The following is a 15,340-nucleotide window of genomic DNA, read 5'->3' on the forward strand; positions in this document are numbered from 1 at the left end:
GAGTTAACTCTCTTTCTCAGCTACTTCACTAAGTCATCTTAGTCCCCCGTTGTGGCCTTATTCAGATTTTAAAATGCATTCAACACTTTCTCCTGTGCCAACATAGGGCTTCATGGTGCTCATGCTGGTTGTGATTACCCATGAACTGAAAAAGTTAATTTCCTCGTGTTTTTTCAAAGTTATTATGCCATATATAAATAGCATGTTGAATATTTCCAATACCAACAGCACTTTTATACATTTTATATATTGTCTCATGGAGAGAAGTGATTCACATGCACAGTAGATGAGAATAAATACAGTCAGGATTATGTCTCTTATGTAGTCACACTGGACTGCTTCTAAATTTTCTTCTGATGTATGGCATTTGCTGACACTTAGGATCACCTACTTTCTTCACAGACATTTATACTTCCTTAGAATGCCTTTAAAACTTACTTATGAGGGGGAAGTGATATCCAAAATAGACAGCATATTTTTAAAATGCAAGCACAAAACAGAAGAGGCTTCCCAGTTGTTGCCAGTGAAAAAGAACCTATCTGTCAATGCAGGAGACATAAAAGACACAGGTTTGATCCCTGGGTTTGGAAGATCGCCTGGAAGAAGTCATAGCAACCCACTTCATTATTCTTGCCTGGAAAATCCCATGGACAGAGGATTCAGGCAGGCTACAGTCCATGGGGTGGCAAAGAGTCAGACATAACTGAAGCCACTTAGCACACATGTATGCACACACAAGACAGAAACCTATAGAAAATAAAGTTGCTTAGATAAGATTATGTCATATTCTAAATCATATTGATACTCATGCAACTCAAATGGTTTTACTGACACCTACATGTAGGTTTTTTTTTTTTATACCAATTTTCAATTTAGATAGTGAATATTGTTTCAGTTCAATTCAGTCACTCAGTCATGTCCGACTCATTGCAACCCCATGGATAGCAGCATGCCTCCCTGTCCATCACCAACTCCTGTAGTTCACCCAAACTCATGTCCATCGAATCGGTGATGCCATCCAGCCATCTCATCCTATGTAGTCCCCTTCTCCTCCTGCCCCCAATCCTTCCCAGGTGTGATCACTCACCTAGAGCCAGACATCCTGGAATGTGAAGTCAAGTGGGCCTTAGAAAGCATCACTATGAACAAAGCTAGTGGAGGTGATGGAATTCCAGTTGAGCTATTTCAAATCCTAAAAGATGATGCTGTGAAAGTGCTGCACTCAATATGCCAGCAAATTTGGAAAACTCAGCAGTGGCCACAGGACTGGAAAAGGTCAGTTTTCATTCCAATCCCAAAGAAATGAAATGCCAAAGAATGCTCAAACTACCGCACAATTGCACTCATCTCACACGCTAGTAAAGTAATGCTCAAAATTCTCCAAGCCAGGCTTCAGCAATACATGAACCATGAACTTCCAGATGTTCAAGCTGGTTTTAGAAAAGGCAGAGGAACCAGAGATCAAATTGCCAACATCCGCTGGATCATGGAAAAAGCAAGAGAGTTCCAGAAATACATCTATTTCTGCTTTATTAACTATGTCAAAGCCTTTGACTGTGTGGATCACAATAAACTGTGGAAAACTCTGAAAGAGATGGGAATACCAGACCACCTGACCTGCCTATTGATAAATCTGTGTGCAGGTCAGGAAGCAATAGTTAAAACTGGACATGGAACAGACTGGTTCCAAATAGGGAGAGGAGTACATCAAGACTGTATATTGTCACCCTGCTTAATTAACTTCTATGCAGAGTACATAATGAGAAATGCTGGGCTGGAAGAAGCACAAGCTGGAATCAAGATTGCCGGGAGAAATATCAATATCCTCAGATATGCAGATGACACCACCCTTATGGCAGAAAGTGAAGAGGAACTCAAAAGCCTCTTGATGAAAGTGGAGAGTGAAAAAGTTGGCTTAAAGCTCAACATTCAGAAAACGAAGATCATGGCATCGGGTCCCATCATTCCATGGGAAATAGATGGGCAACCAGTAGAAACAGTATCAGACCTTATTTGGGGGGGCTCCAAAATCACTGCAGATGGTAATTGCAGCAATGAAATTAAAAGACGCTTACTCCTTGGAAGGAAAGTTATGACCAACCTAGATAGCATATTCAAAAGCAGAGACATTACTTTGCCAACAAAGGTTCGTCTTTTCAAGGTTATGGTTTTTCCAGTGGTCATGTATGGATGTGAGATTTGGACTATGAAGAAATCTGAGAGCTGAAGAATTGATGCTTTTGAACCTTGGTGTTGGAGAAGACTCTTGAGAATCCCTTGGACTGCAAGGAGATCCAACCAGTCCATTCTAAAGGTGATCATCCCTGGATGTTCTTTGGAAGGACTGATGCCAAAGCTGAAACTCCAATACTTTGGCCACCTCATGCAAAGAGTTGACTCACTGGAATACTGTTTAAGTTTACTGAAAAGATCTTTCAATATATTCACACAAATAGAGTTCAGGTAGCAAATAATGCTTTTGCTCTTTCCATTGTATGCTAAATATGGACAGAATTCTTTCCCTAAATATTAGCTGAAGTTTTCATTTCAGCCCTGTCTAGAAAATTAACTGATCACGTAAGTAACCACACCTCATAGCACTTTAGGTTTCTTACTTCATGCAAAAGAAACAAGTTGGGTAATTTAAGCAGAATATTTGTGAAGAGGATAACAAGTGGTTCACAAAGTATTTTAGGAAGGCTAGAGAACCCAGGAGGAAAAATGGCCAGGAAGAGGGGAAACAAAGTAACTACTAACAATAGGCCAAATGCCAGTTCTATTGCTGTTGTAGCTGATGAGCACCACACAGGTCAGCTTGTACCTCTGCTACAGATGACACTAAACACTGAACTTTGGGCATTCACTGTCCTGCTTCTACTGTTGTTGCTCCTGTCCCTGGAACCTGGAGAATGTTGCTACTATTGCTGTAATTGATGCTCCATGTCCTCTGGCTTAAACTTATCAATTCCCATTTCAAAGTCCAAGATGGCACAAACTTGCAGCAAGGTCACACACTGTCAATCTAGATGCAAGAGAGGTTAAAACTATTATATTTGTTCTGTGCTGTGCTTAGTTGCTCAGTCGTGTTCAGTGCTTCATGCCCACATAGGCTGCAGCCCCTCAGGCTCCTCCATCCATGGGGTTCTCCAGGCAAGAACACTTGAGTGGGAAGCCATTTCCTTCTTTACATCAGAGGATATACAAGAAGTCAAACATGGGAAGAGAGATCATATTCTGGAGAGCCAAATATCAGCTCATGTTGATTACATGATTTATTAACTTTCTATTATTTCAATGAGTTGAAGGAACTTTATTGTCAATAAAAAGAAAATCAGCAATCCTAAATATAAATTAATAGATCAGTGGGACAATAATGGTCATAATACCATTAATGTTGGCTTTAAATTGAGGCTGAAATTACCAATTCAGAGTTTTATGAGAGTACTTTAAAATCTCCTTTTAGTTATAGAGTTAGAAATTCAAAAATTCACCACTTATGAGTGAATGAGCAAGCATTTATGTAAATGCTGACCCGGGTTAAATATGTAATCTTTGTACGTGAAAACATAATAATAATGAGCCTATATTAAACATGAGATTTTGACCTTGGATTGATCGAGTTCTCACCTGCAGAGTTAGCCATCTGTATAAGTACTCATATTTTCCTTTTCTTGCAAGCTTATGTAAAATCCCATTTGAAAAAGAAATAGTTTTTTTTTTTTTTCAGGCTAAAGCTAGATTTTATCAAAAGACATCAAGTTTATACTATTTAGCTCTATTATTTTGCTATCTCAAACCCCTTATCACCCATCTCTGATCCCATAAAACTTCATAGAAAAATTAATATTTTAAGATCCATTGACCCAGGAAAGGGCATATAAACATGGCAGATGGGGCTAGAAGTATGGGTTTTTGATGAAAATAATCCAGTGTACTAGGACACATTTACTAGGTGAAAATACAATTCAGTGTACTATGAACATGTACCAGGTGAAAACAAAAACAAAATGACTCCTATTTTTCTCAGAAATTCTGGAGTTTGAGTAGAATGTATATACATGCACAATACTGGATGCTTGGGGCTGGTGCACTGGGACGACCCAGAGGGATGGTATGGGGAGGGAGGAGGGTTCAGGATGGGGAACACATGTATACCTGTGGCGGATTCATTTTGATATTTGGCAAAACTAATACAATTATGTAAAGTTTAAAAAAAAAAAAAAACAACAACAAAAAAAACAAAACAAATGTGTGTGTGTGTGTGCGCATATCAGTTCTTAAATCAGTTACACAATACTTTGACTCCCAACAAATTTATCTTTCCACAACTGAATAAACTTTACTTTTTCTGTTTAACTACTGAGTCACTAACAATTGTTCTTCTTTTCATTTACAAGACATCTGTAAGTGACATCCATTGGCCTAAAATGACTGCAGCACGCTTTCTTCCACTTGGCGGTTAAGTAAATATTAATTCAATAAGACTACACTTGCAAAATTCTATTCATTTTAAAAAACAGTATTCTCTATTTTCTCCTCCTTCATCTGGTCCCATGACTTCTAAACTATGTAACTGAACCCTTGATGTGTGAAGACTGTATCTGGGAGATTTAACAAATAAGTAATGATGATAATAATGGACTGAGATCCTACAGTATGCAAGAAAAACTACTGTGCACTCTATACACATTACATCTGCTGACATGAAACTGCACTGACAGATATTTTTCCATCAGAGATGGGCTTATTCAGAATCAGCAGATAACTGTAATTTGGGATCTTCCACCATGGCAAGACATGTAGTAGTTCCTGCACATTAAGGGAAAGAGGACAGTTTTGTAGGGAGAAAAAGAAAATGAAAGGGCTATAGTAAACAAAGACTCCATAGCTTTTGATTGGCTGAGTCCTTGCCAGGAAAGAAGAGAAGTCTTTCTTTCTCATGTTGGCCTCTGATCCTCCAACTCTATTTAACTGAAGTTTCCATTTATCCTCCAACTCTATTTAACTGAGGTTTCTATTTATTATTACATATCTACTTGTTCAAAATCATTACCAAATTCACATATATACAGGGAGGAAAGGTGATTTTTTCAGTGTTACACAATTTTCAAGTGTTAAAACTGGGATTGAGCATTAGCCACATTTGAGGATCTAGAGGAACTATTAGAAAACTGATAAAGGGAAAGGACCAAGTGTGCATCCAGCTCTTCCAATGTAAATTTTACTGATGTGTAACTAAATAATTGAGTACCAGAATTTCTCTTTAAGGAAGTGCTCAGCATTGCAAATAAAAAATGATAGAATCAGAACATGATTTTGTAAATCCAGGAGAAATAAAAATGCAGGAAATGGTTACCAATAACAGCTAAAATCACAAAAAGGAGAGAAAGCTAAGACTGTATGTGCTTCCTGCTGAAAATACAGAGTACCACATTCCAGAATCCATCAAGACTCTTAAGTCTAACAGCAACAAGGGAGAGAGGAGCATGTTAAATAACACCCCAGGGATGCAAACAGCCAAAACCATATTGTGGAAAACTACCTGAGTCAGCAATAAATAAAGTGTAAGAGACTGAGAAATAGTGAGAACAAGAGCTAGAGTAAGAGAGCATGTGCATGTATCACATGCAAGAGAGTGAGAGAGAGGAAGAAAAATCTATAGATTCATGAACTTATCAACCAATTGCAACATATAAAACTTATCAGAACGCTAATTTTTAAAAATCCTTTAACAATTATGATATTTAACAATATGGATATATTTGAACTCTGAATATTTGGTAATATTATGATACTGTTTTCATTCATATTTTAGGCATAATAAAAAGGAATATTTTAGTTATATTTTAAAGTGTTATATTTTATATATACATGATGCATATTCTTTAATTCAAGTATTTAATATTTTTGATTTGTTTGAATAATCCATGAGGAAAGGATAGATGGAGGTGGAGGCATAGGTGAAAGAAGGTTGAAATTTGGAAACTAAATAATGGGTTTTATCATATTATTCTTTCAAAATTTGTAAATACTAAATGTACATAATTAATAAAATGAATCTTTTTTTACTCCATGCAGATAATATCAAGCACCCACTTTTTCTTTCAAATTCTTGGTTCACTATGGGTGTCAATGAGGCATTAAACTGTTTCTGCAGTAAAGATGGTTGCTTTAGATTTTAGAAGATTTTTACAAGGTGTGCTAATGTATTTATTAATAATATCACACTTGCTATTCTAAGCCTATCTTTCCAGTGCAGTGGTAAAAAGCCCAGCAATGCCATTTACCAGAAGCCCATTGCAAGAACTTTTCTATTTTAATTCTGTAGTAGGAAGCACTCAAGCAAATTGTGATAGTTTAAGAAGAAAAAAATCATATTTACCTACAGCACAAAATCATATTCTTATATACCAAAAGCATATACAAGCATATGTATGACCACTGGTTGGCAGAGAGCAGCAGTAGGTTTTGCTTAACAACTTTCAGAGTCCCTCTTAAGACGCATCCACTTTCATATGGAAGGAACTAAGACAGTTTGTGGCAGCTTCCCTCAAATTCCTTCATGGACATGGATAATGCCAAATTGGAAGTTGGGATTCAAGTTATGTTCTGCTGTTTCATCTATGTGTTGTTTACTTGCGTGTTTGTTTGTGAAAGTGATTAAGCTATATACTACGATACTTACACTTTTCTGAGTGTGTGTATGCTACTCTACTTCAGTAAGATGTTGAAACAGAAAAACAAGAATAGAAAGTGCCGGAATACTTCTGCTTTCTCACATTTGTTTCAACTGAGAAAAAAAAAGTCAGTCTTCATTGTCATATTGAAAGACAACAAAAGCTGACCCAAATAAATTCAGATCTGCATTATTTATGGACACCCAAGCAGCAACTTAACTGACTAAGGCTTCAGCTTTAAATTAACCCTTTGCCAAATGCAGGACAGTGATAGAGCTTTCAAATGTAAACAGAAGCATTTCGTGGTTCATATTCAATTTGAACTTTTAGGGTAATTTGGAGGATTCTATCAGGCACTGTACCTACATTAGGAATTGTGAAATGTGAGAAACATATTTCCTGGTTCATTTAAATTTAGTATATATTAGTAATAATTCAACTTCACTGGTAATAGCATCTCAAGATGAATGCCTTAAACCAGTTGCAAGATAGAATTATAGGGAAAGAAATATGAGCCTCATTTATTGACCTGAAGGTCAGAAAGTGGACTTGTAAGAAAAAAATCTCTGGGAGACTTTTACTTTAATGGAAAATTAATAGATTATAATGTGTGTAGGGGAAATAACAGGCTTGCTCTATGTGACACATTTGAACCCATTCTAGACTCATCTGCAGTCTAAAAATATATTTTGATAAGGCATTCTTAAACACATTAAGATGCTGATACATAATGGTCACTTTGTAAATTAGTCTAAAAGTGTCCCAAATATTCCATAAAGCAATTCTTAACCAAATAATCATAAGCATTATATTTATATCTATATATATACTTATCAAAATTAATGCTGGTATAGCAGGTTCTATTTCACAGAGTATTTTGACACATCCATTCGAATTTGTTATTTTAGCAATGGCATATTAGCTATATTAAAAGTTATGCATATATGCTGCACACAAACTTACATTTCCTAGGAAATCACACTGTTCAATATGGTTTTTAATTTTTTTTAATGGAATTATAAATTTACATATTTTTGTAAAGATTCAAATGTTAAGAAGCTTTTAGAACAACTTTTGGAAAGTTCTTATTGATTTCCTTTCCCTTTTATCCCACTCCAGGACTCAAGAAAAACCATATTCATAAATATGCATCCTTTCAATACTTTTTCCATATTTTTGTGGTACATAGGCACTTACCTACACATAGAATTTTTTAAATATATCAGTGTGTTCTGTAACATTTTTTCTCACTTAGCAACATGTTCTCAAATTATTTTCCATGTTAATACACAGTTTCCCCTTTTCGTTTAACCACTACAGTATGTATTCTTTCAAATATGGGTGTTTCATAATTTAGCTGACACCCATTTCCAAAATAATCACTCTTAAAAATAATGATATGAGAGTTTACAATTCCAAATAATATAATGGTTAAAATCTTGGGTTCTGGGTCTGATTGCACTCTGCTTTTTAACTAGTGTGGGACCTTGGCCACAGTATCTAACTATGTTGCTGCTGTTGTTGTTGTTGAGCCGCCCAGTGATGTCTGACTCTTCACAGCCCCATGGACTGTAGCACGCCACGCCTCTGTGTCCCTCACCATTTCCTGGAGTTTGCCAAAGTTTATTTCATTGATAGCATTGGTGATGCCAACCAGCCATCTCATCCCCGGGCACCCTCTTCTGCTTCTGCCTCAATCTTTCCCATTATCAGGGACTTATGCAATGAGTCCACTGTTTGCATCAGTTGACCAAAATCCTGGAGCTTCAACTTCAGCATCAGTCCTTCCAATGAGTAGTCAGGGTTATATCTTTTAAGATTGACTGGTTTGATCTCCTTGCTGTCCAAAGGACTCAGGAGTCTTCTCCAGCACCACAGTTCGAAGGCATTGATTCTTTGGCACTCTGTCTTCTTTATGGTCCAGTTCTCACAACCATACATGACCACTGTTAAGACCATAGCCTTGACTATACGGACCTTTGTTGGCAGAGTAACGTCTCTGCTTTTCAACTCAGTATCTATATTTGTCATAGCTTGCCTGCCAAGAAGCAGTCATCTTCTGAACTCATGGCTTCAGTTACCATCCACAGTGATTTTAGAGCCCAAAAGAGGAAATCTGTCATTGCTTCCACCTTTTCCCTTCTTTTTTTTTTAATATAAATTTATTTATTTTAATTGGAGATTAATTACTTTACAATATTGTAAAGAAAAACACCAATACAGTATACTAAAGCATCTTTTCCATTCTATTTGCCATGACCTAATGGGACTGGATCAGAGAAGGCAATGGCACCCCACTCCAGTACTCTTGCCTGGAAAATCCCATGGATGGAGAAGTCTGGTGGGCTACAGTCCATGGGGTTGCTAAGAGTCAAACACGACTGAGCGACTTCCCTTTAACTTTTCACTTTCATGCATTGGAGAAGGCAATGGCACCCCACTCCAATGTTCTTGCCTGGAGAATCCCAGGAACCAGGGAGCCTGGTGGGCTACTGTCTATGGGGTCGCACAGAGTCAGACACGACTGAAGCAACTTAGCAGCAGCAGCAGCAATGGAACTGGATGCCATATTCTTAGGTTTTTGTTTTTTTTTTAATATTTAGTTTTAAACTGCCTTTTTCAATTTCCTCCTTCACCCTCATTAAGCGGTTTTTTAGTTCCTCTTTGCTTTCTGCCATTAGAGTGGTTTCATCTGCATATCTGAGGGTGCTGATATTTCTCTTACCTATCTTAACTCTGGGAGCTGGTGATGGGCAGGGAAGCCTGACAGGCTTCAGTCCATGGGGTCGGACATGACTGAGTGACTGAACTGGACTGAACTGAACTGATCTTGATTCCAGCTTGTAACTCATCCAGCCTGGAATTTCTCATAATGTGTTCAGCATATAAATTAAATAAACAGAGTGACAACAGATAGCCCTGTTGTACTGCTTTCTCAGTCCTGAAACAATCAGTTGTTCCACACAGAATACTAAATGTTGCTTCTATTCATCACCTCCACTGCATATGTATAGGGGATTTGATTCAAGTCATACTTGGCTGGCCTAGTAGTTTTCACCTCTTTCTTTAGTTTAACTCTGAATTTTGATATGAGAAGCTGATGATCTGAGTCACTGTCAGCTCCAAGTCTTGTTTTTAATGTCTGTAAACAGCTTCTCCATCTTCAGTCACAAAGAATGTAATTGATTTGATTTTTGTATTGGCCATTTGGTGATGTTCATATGTAAAGTCATTTCTTGTGCTTTTGAAAAATGGTGTTTGCTATGACCAGTGCATTCTCTTGGCAGAATTCAGCTAGCTTCTGCCCCATTTCGTTTTGTACACCAAAGCCAAACTTGCCTGTTATTCCAGCTATCTCTTGACTTCCTACTTTTGTGTTTCAATCCCCAATGATGAATAGAACATCTTTTTCAAGTGTTAGTTCTAGTAGGTCTTTTAGATTTTCATAGAACTGATTAACTTCAGCTTCTTCAGTATCAGTGGTAGGGGTATAGACTTGAATTGCCATGATGCAGAATGGCTTCCCTTGGAAATGAACCAAGATCATCCTGTCGCTTTTGGGTACCCAAGTACTGAATTTCAGATTCTTTTGTTGATTATGAGAGCTACTCTATTTCTTCTACGGGATTCTGGACCATAGATATAATGGTCATCTGAATTAAATTCACTCATTTCTGTCCATTTTAGTTCACTGATTCCTAAAATGCCTAAATGAGGCATTAATAAACCAACCTTGATATTCTGTTTTGTTCTACATTGAAATCAAATAAAATCAACCAAAGTCTCTTCTAATAATTCATATGTGCCAGATATGATATACATACTGATGATCTTCACATAGCTGTAACCCAATTGAGTAACAATCCTAAGAAGCATTTTAATACTTAATTTTCACACTTAAGTAGAAGAAATATTGAACTGTAATACTGAAAATTGAGTTTCCAAAAAGTTCCCAGGGCTGTTGTGCCAGGTTTTTTTTTTTTTTTTTTAATCAAAGTAGTACTTTAATAAGATAGATAAATTTATTTTTAGGGTCCACCAATAACTGATTTAGTTCACTGATTTGCAACATGTTAATATTTATTCTTGCCATCTCCTGCTTGACCACATCCAATTTACATTGATTCATGGATCTAACACTCCAGATTCCTATGCAATATTGTTCTTTGCAGCATCAGATTTTACTTTCATAATGAGACACATCCACAACTGAGGGTCGTTTCTGCTTTGGCCAAGCCACGTCATTCTTTCTGGGGCTATTGATAGTTTGCTCTTCCATGGTAACATATTGGACACCTTCTGACCTAGGGGACTCATCTTTTGGTGTCATATCTTTTTGTACAGTTCATTAGGTTCTCATGGCAAGTACACTGGGGTGGTTTGCCATCCCCTCCTCCAGTAGACTACATTTTGTAAGAACTCTCGACTATGATAAGGCCACTAAGGTCTTGAGTGGCCTTACATGGCATGGCTCATAGCTTCACCGAGTTACACAATCCCCATCACCATGAAAAGGCAGTGATCGATAAAGGGGATCTAACTACAATGAAGTGCATTTTCTTAATCTGTAAAAATGAAATGAGTATCTACATCATAGAATTATTCTGAGTATTAAGTGATATAAGTACAAACACTAGGAATAGAACATGGCACATAGTAAATAATAAATGTTAAATAATACATACACACAGACACATACACACAATGTATGTAAAGTACATGACATATTGTCTGAGGTGTTAAATGTTGAATATATTTTTATTATGTATATATTATTTATATATATTTAATAATTAATTATTATTTTGTTTTTAATAATAAAATTCTGTTTTTAATCATTAATGTTTATCAATAAGGGCTTTATTTATATGAAAATTATCTATCATTTGCTAATTATAGTCATTTGCTTTACCCAGTTAAGATTTTTTTAAACTCTGTATAGTCTTTCTATATTAACTTTCTACATTTATGAACAAAAGCTATCCATACATATTACTTATTACTTTTAATATTTGTCATACTTAAAAAGGCCTATACCACAAAAATTATAAAAATATTCTCCTGTATGTAGTATAAGTTATCTTTTTTCTGGAATTTTTTCCTCTTTCTGGAATGCATCTTTTTATATGATATGAGGTACACATCTGTTTTTAATTTATTTTTTCCAATGCATCACCAATTATCTCCAAGTCATTTTTCAGTTCTTTCCCTATGGATTTGAGCTGCCACCTTTAATCATATAGTAGATGTATACTTATACATGGCTACCCATCAGGACTCTTTATTATTGGTTATTTAGATTACAGAATCCTTTTTCTTATGTTGTGATACACTTGGTTTGGGGGGTATAAGTGTTAGCCTTGTCAAATAGAAATAGTTGTGAAGATTTTCAGATCCTTTTATCCACAATCATATGCACTTCTCTCAGTCCATTTATGGTTACAACTGGGGCGCTAAGCACAGGTGGCTGCGACCGGTGCGCTAAGCGCAGCCGAGAGGAGCCACCCCGTGTCTAAGGTCAGGGGCAGAAGCCAGGAGGACCCCTTGCTCAAAGGGCGGTGGCCAAGAGGAGTTACCCCATGTCTGAGGTCAGAGGCAGCAGCCGAGAGTACCAGACTGCGATGGCACAGGAACGGCCGAGAGGAGCTACCCCGCATCTGAGGTCGTGGGGGCGGCCGAGAGGAGATACCCAGTGTCTGAGGTCAGGGACTGTGACGAGAGGAGTTATCCCGCGTCTGAGGTCAGGGGCAGTGGCACGGAGGAGCTACCCCATGCCCCTAAGCCCGAGGCCAGGGGTGGCGGCCGGGAGGAGCAACCCACTCCCAAGGCCAGGGGCAATGAGCCAGGAGGACCAACCCCATATACAAGGAGCTGTGGCTGTGCGGCCACAGGAGGGCCTAGAGTAGCTATCCCACTTTGAAGGTAAGGAAGGGCAGTGGTGAGAAGATACCCCTCGTTCAAGGTAAGGAGCAATTGCTGCGCCTTGCTGGATCAGCCGTGAAGAGATACCCCATGCTCAAGGTAAGAGAAACCCAAGTAAGACAGTAGGTGTTGCAAGAGGGCATCAGAGGGCAAACACACTGAAACCATACTCACAGAAAACTAGTCAATCTAATCACATTAGGACCACAGCCTTGTCTAACTCAATGAAACTAAGCCATGCCCTGTGGGGCAACCCAAGAAGGGCGGGTCATGGTGGAGGGATCTGACAGAATGTAGTCCACTGGAGAAAGGAATGGCAAACCACTTCAGTATTTTTGCCTTGAGAACCCCATGAACAGTATGAAAAGGCAAAATGATAGAATATTGAAAGATAAACTCCCCAGGTCAGTAAGTGCCCAATATGCTACTGGAGATCAGTGGAGAAATAACTCCGGAAAGAATGAAGGGATGGAGCCAAAGCAAAAAGAATACACAGCTGTGTATGTGACTGATGATAGAAGCAAGGTCCAATGCTGTAAAGAGCAATATTGCATAGGAACCTGGAATGTCAGGTCGATGAATCAAGGCAAATTGGAAGTGGTCAAACAAGAGATGGCAAGAGTGAATGTCAACATTCTAGGAACCAGCAAACTGAAATGGACTGGAATAGGTGAATTTTACTCAGATGACCATTATACCTACTACTGTGGGCAGGAATTCCTCAGAAGAAATGGAGTAGCCATCATGGTCAACAAAAGAGTCCGAAATGCATGACTTGGATGCATTCTCAAAAACGACAGAATGATCTCTGTTCATTTCCAAGGCAAACCATTCAATATCACAGTAATCCAAGTCTATGCCCCAACCAGTAATGCTGAAGAAGCTGAAGTTGAACGATTCTATGAAGACCTACAAGACCTTTTAGAACTAACACCCAAAAAAGATGTCCTTTTCATTACAGGGGACTGGAATGCAAAAGTAGGAAGTCAAAAAACACCTGGAGTAACAGGGCAATTTGGCCTTGGAATATGGAATGAAGCAGGGCAAAGACTAATAGAGTTTTGCCAAGAAAATACACTGGTCATAACAAACACCCTCTTCCAACAACACAAGAGAAGACTCTATACATGGACATCACCAGATGGTCAACACAGAAATCAGATTGATTATATTCTTTGCAGCCAATGATGGAGAAGCTCTATAAGTCAGCAAAAAACAAGACCAGGAGATGACTGTGGCTCAGACCATGACTTCCTTATTGCCAAATTCAGACTTAAACTGAATAAAGTAGGGAAAACCACTAGACCATTCAGGTATGCCCTAAATCAAATCCCTTATGATTATACAGTGGAAGTGAGAAATAGATTTAAGGGCCTAGATCTGATAGATAGAGTGCCTGATGAACTATGGAATGAGGTTTGTGACATTGTATAGGAGACAGGGATCAAGACCATCCCCATGGAAAAGAAATGCAAAAAAGCCAAATGGCTGTCTGGGGAGGCCTTACAAATAGCTGTGAAAAGAAGAGAAGTGAAAAGCAAAGGAGAAAAGGAAAGATATAAACATCTGAATGCAGAGTTCCAAAGATTAGCAAGATGAGATAAGAAAGCCTTCCTCAGCGATCAATGTGAAGAAATAGAAAACACACACACACACACACACACACACACACACACAATGGGAAATACTAGAGATCTGTTCAAGAAAATCAGAGATACCAAAGGAACATTTCATGCAAAGTTGGGCTCAATAAAGGACAGAAATGGTATGGACCTAACAGAAGCAGAAGATATTAAGAAGAGATGGCAAGAATACACAGAAGAACTGTACAAAAAAGATATTCAGAACCCAGATAATCACGATGGTGTGATCACTGACCTAGAGCCAGATATCCTGGAATGTGAAGTCAAGTAGGCCTTAGAAAGCATCACTACAAACAAAGCTAGTGGAGGTGATAGAATTCCGATTGAGCTATTCCAAATCCTGAAAGATGATGCTGTGAAAGTGCTGCACTCAATATGCCAGCAAACATGGAAAACTCAGCAGTGGCCACAGGACTGGAAAAGGTCAGTTTTCATTCCAATCCCAAAGAAAGGCAATGCCAAAGAATGCTCAAACTACCGCACAATTGAACTCATCTCACACGCTAATAAAGTAATGCTCAACATTCTCCAAGCCAGACTTCAGCAATATGTGAACTGTGAACTTCCTGATGTTCAAGCTGGTTTTAGAAAAGGGAGAGGAAACAGAGATCAAATTGCAAACATCCGCTGGATCATCGAAAAAGCAAGAGTTCCAGAAAAACATCTATTTCTGCCTTATTGACTATGCCAAAGCCTTTGACTGTCTGGATCACAATAAACTGTGGAAAATTCTGAAAGAGATGGGAATACCAGACCACCTCATCTGCCTCTTGAGAAATCTGTATGCAGGTCAGGAAGCAACAGTTAGAACTCGACATGGAACAATACACTGGTTCCAAATAGGAAAAGGAGTATGTCAAGGCTTTATATTGTCACCCTGTTTATTTAACTTCTATGCAGAGTACATCATGAAAAACGCTGGACTTGAAGAAACACAAGCTGGAATCAAGACTGGAGGGAGAAATATCAATAACCTCAGATATGCAGATGACACCACCCTTATGGCAGAAAGTGAAGAGGAACTCAAAAGCCTCTTGATGAAAGTGAAAGTGGAGAGTGAAAAAGTTGGCCTAAAGCTCAACATTCAGAAAACGAAGA

Source organism: Bubalus kerabau, chromosome 15 (genome assembly GCF_029407905.1).
Source record: "Bubalus kerabau isolate K-KA32 ecotype Philippines breed swamp buffalo chromosome 15, PCC_UOA_SB_1v2, whole genome shotgun sequence".
NCBI classification, from domain to species: Eukaryota; Metazoa; Chordata; class Mammalia; order Artiodactyla; family Bovidae; genus Bubalus; species Bubalus kerabau.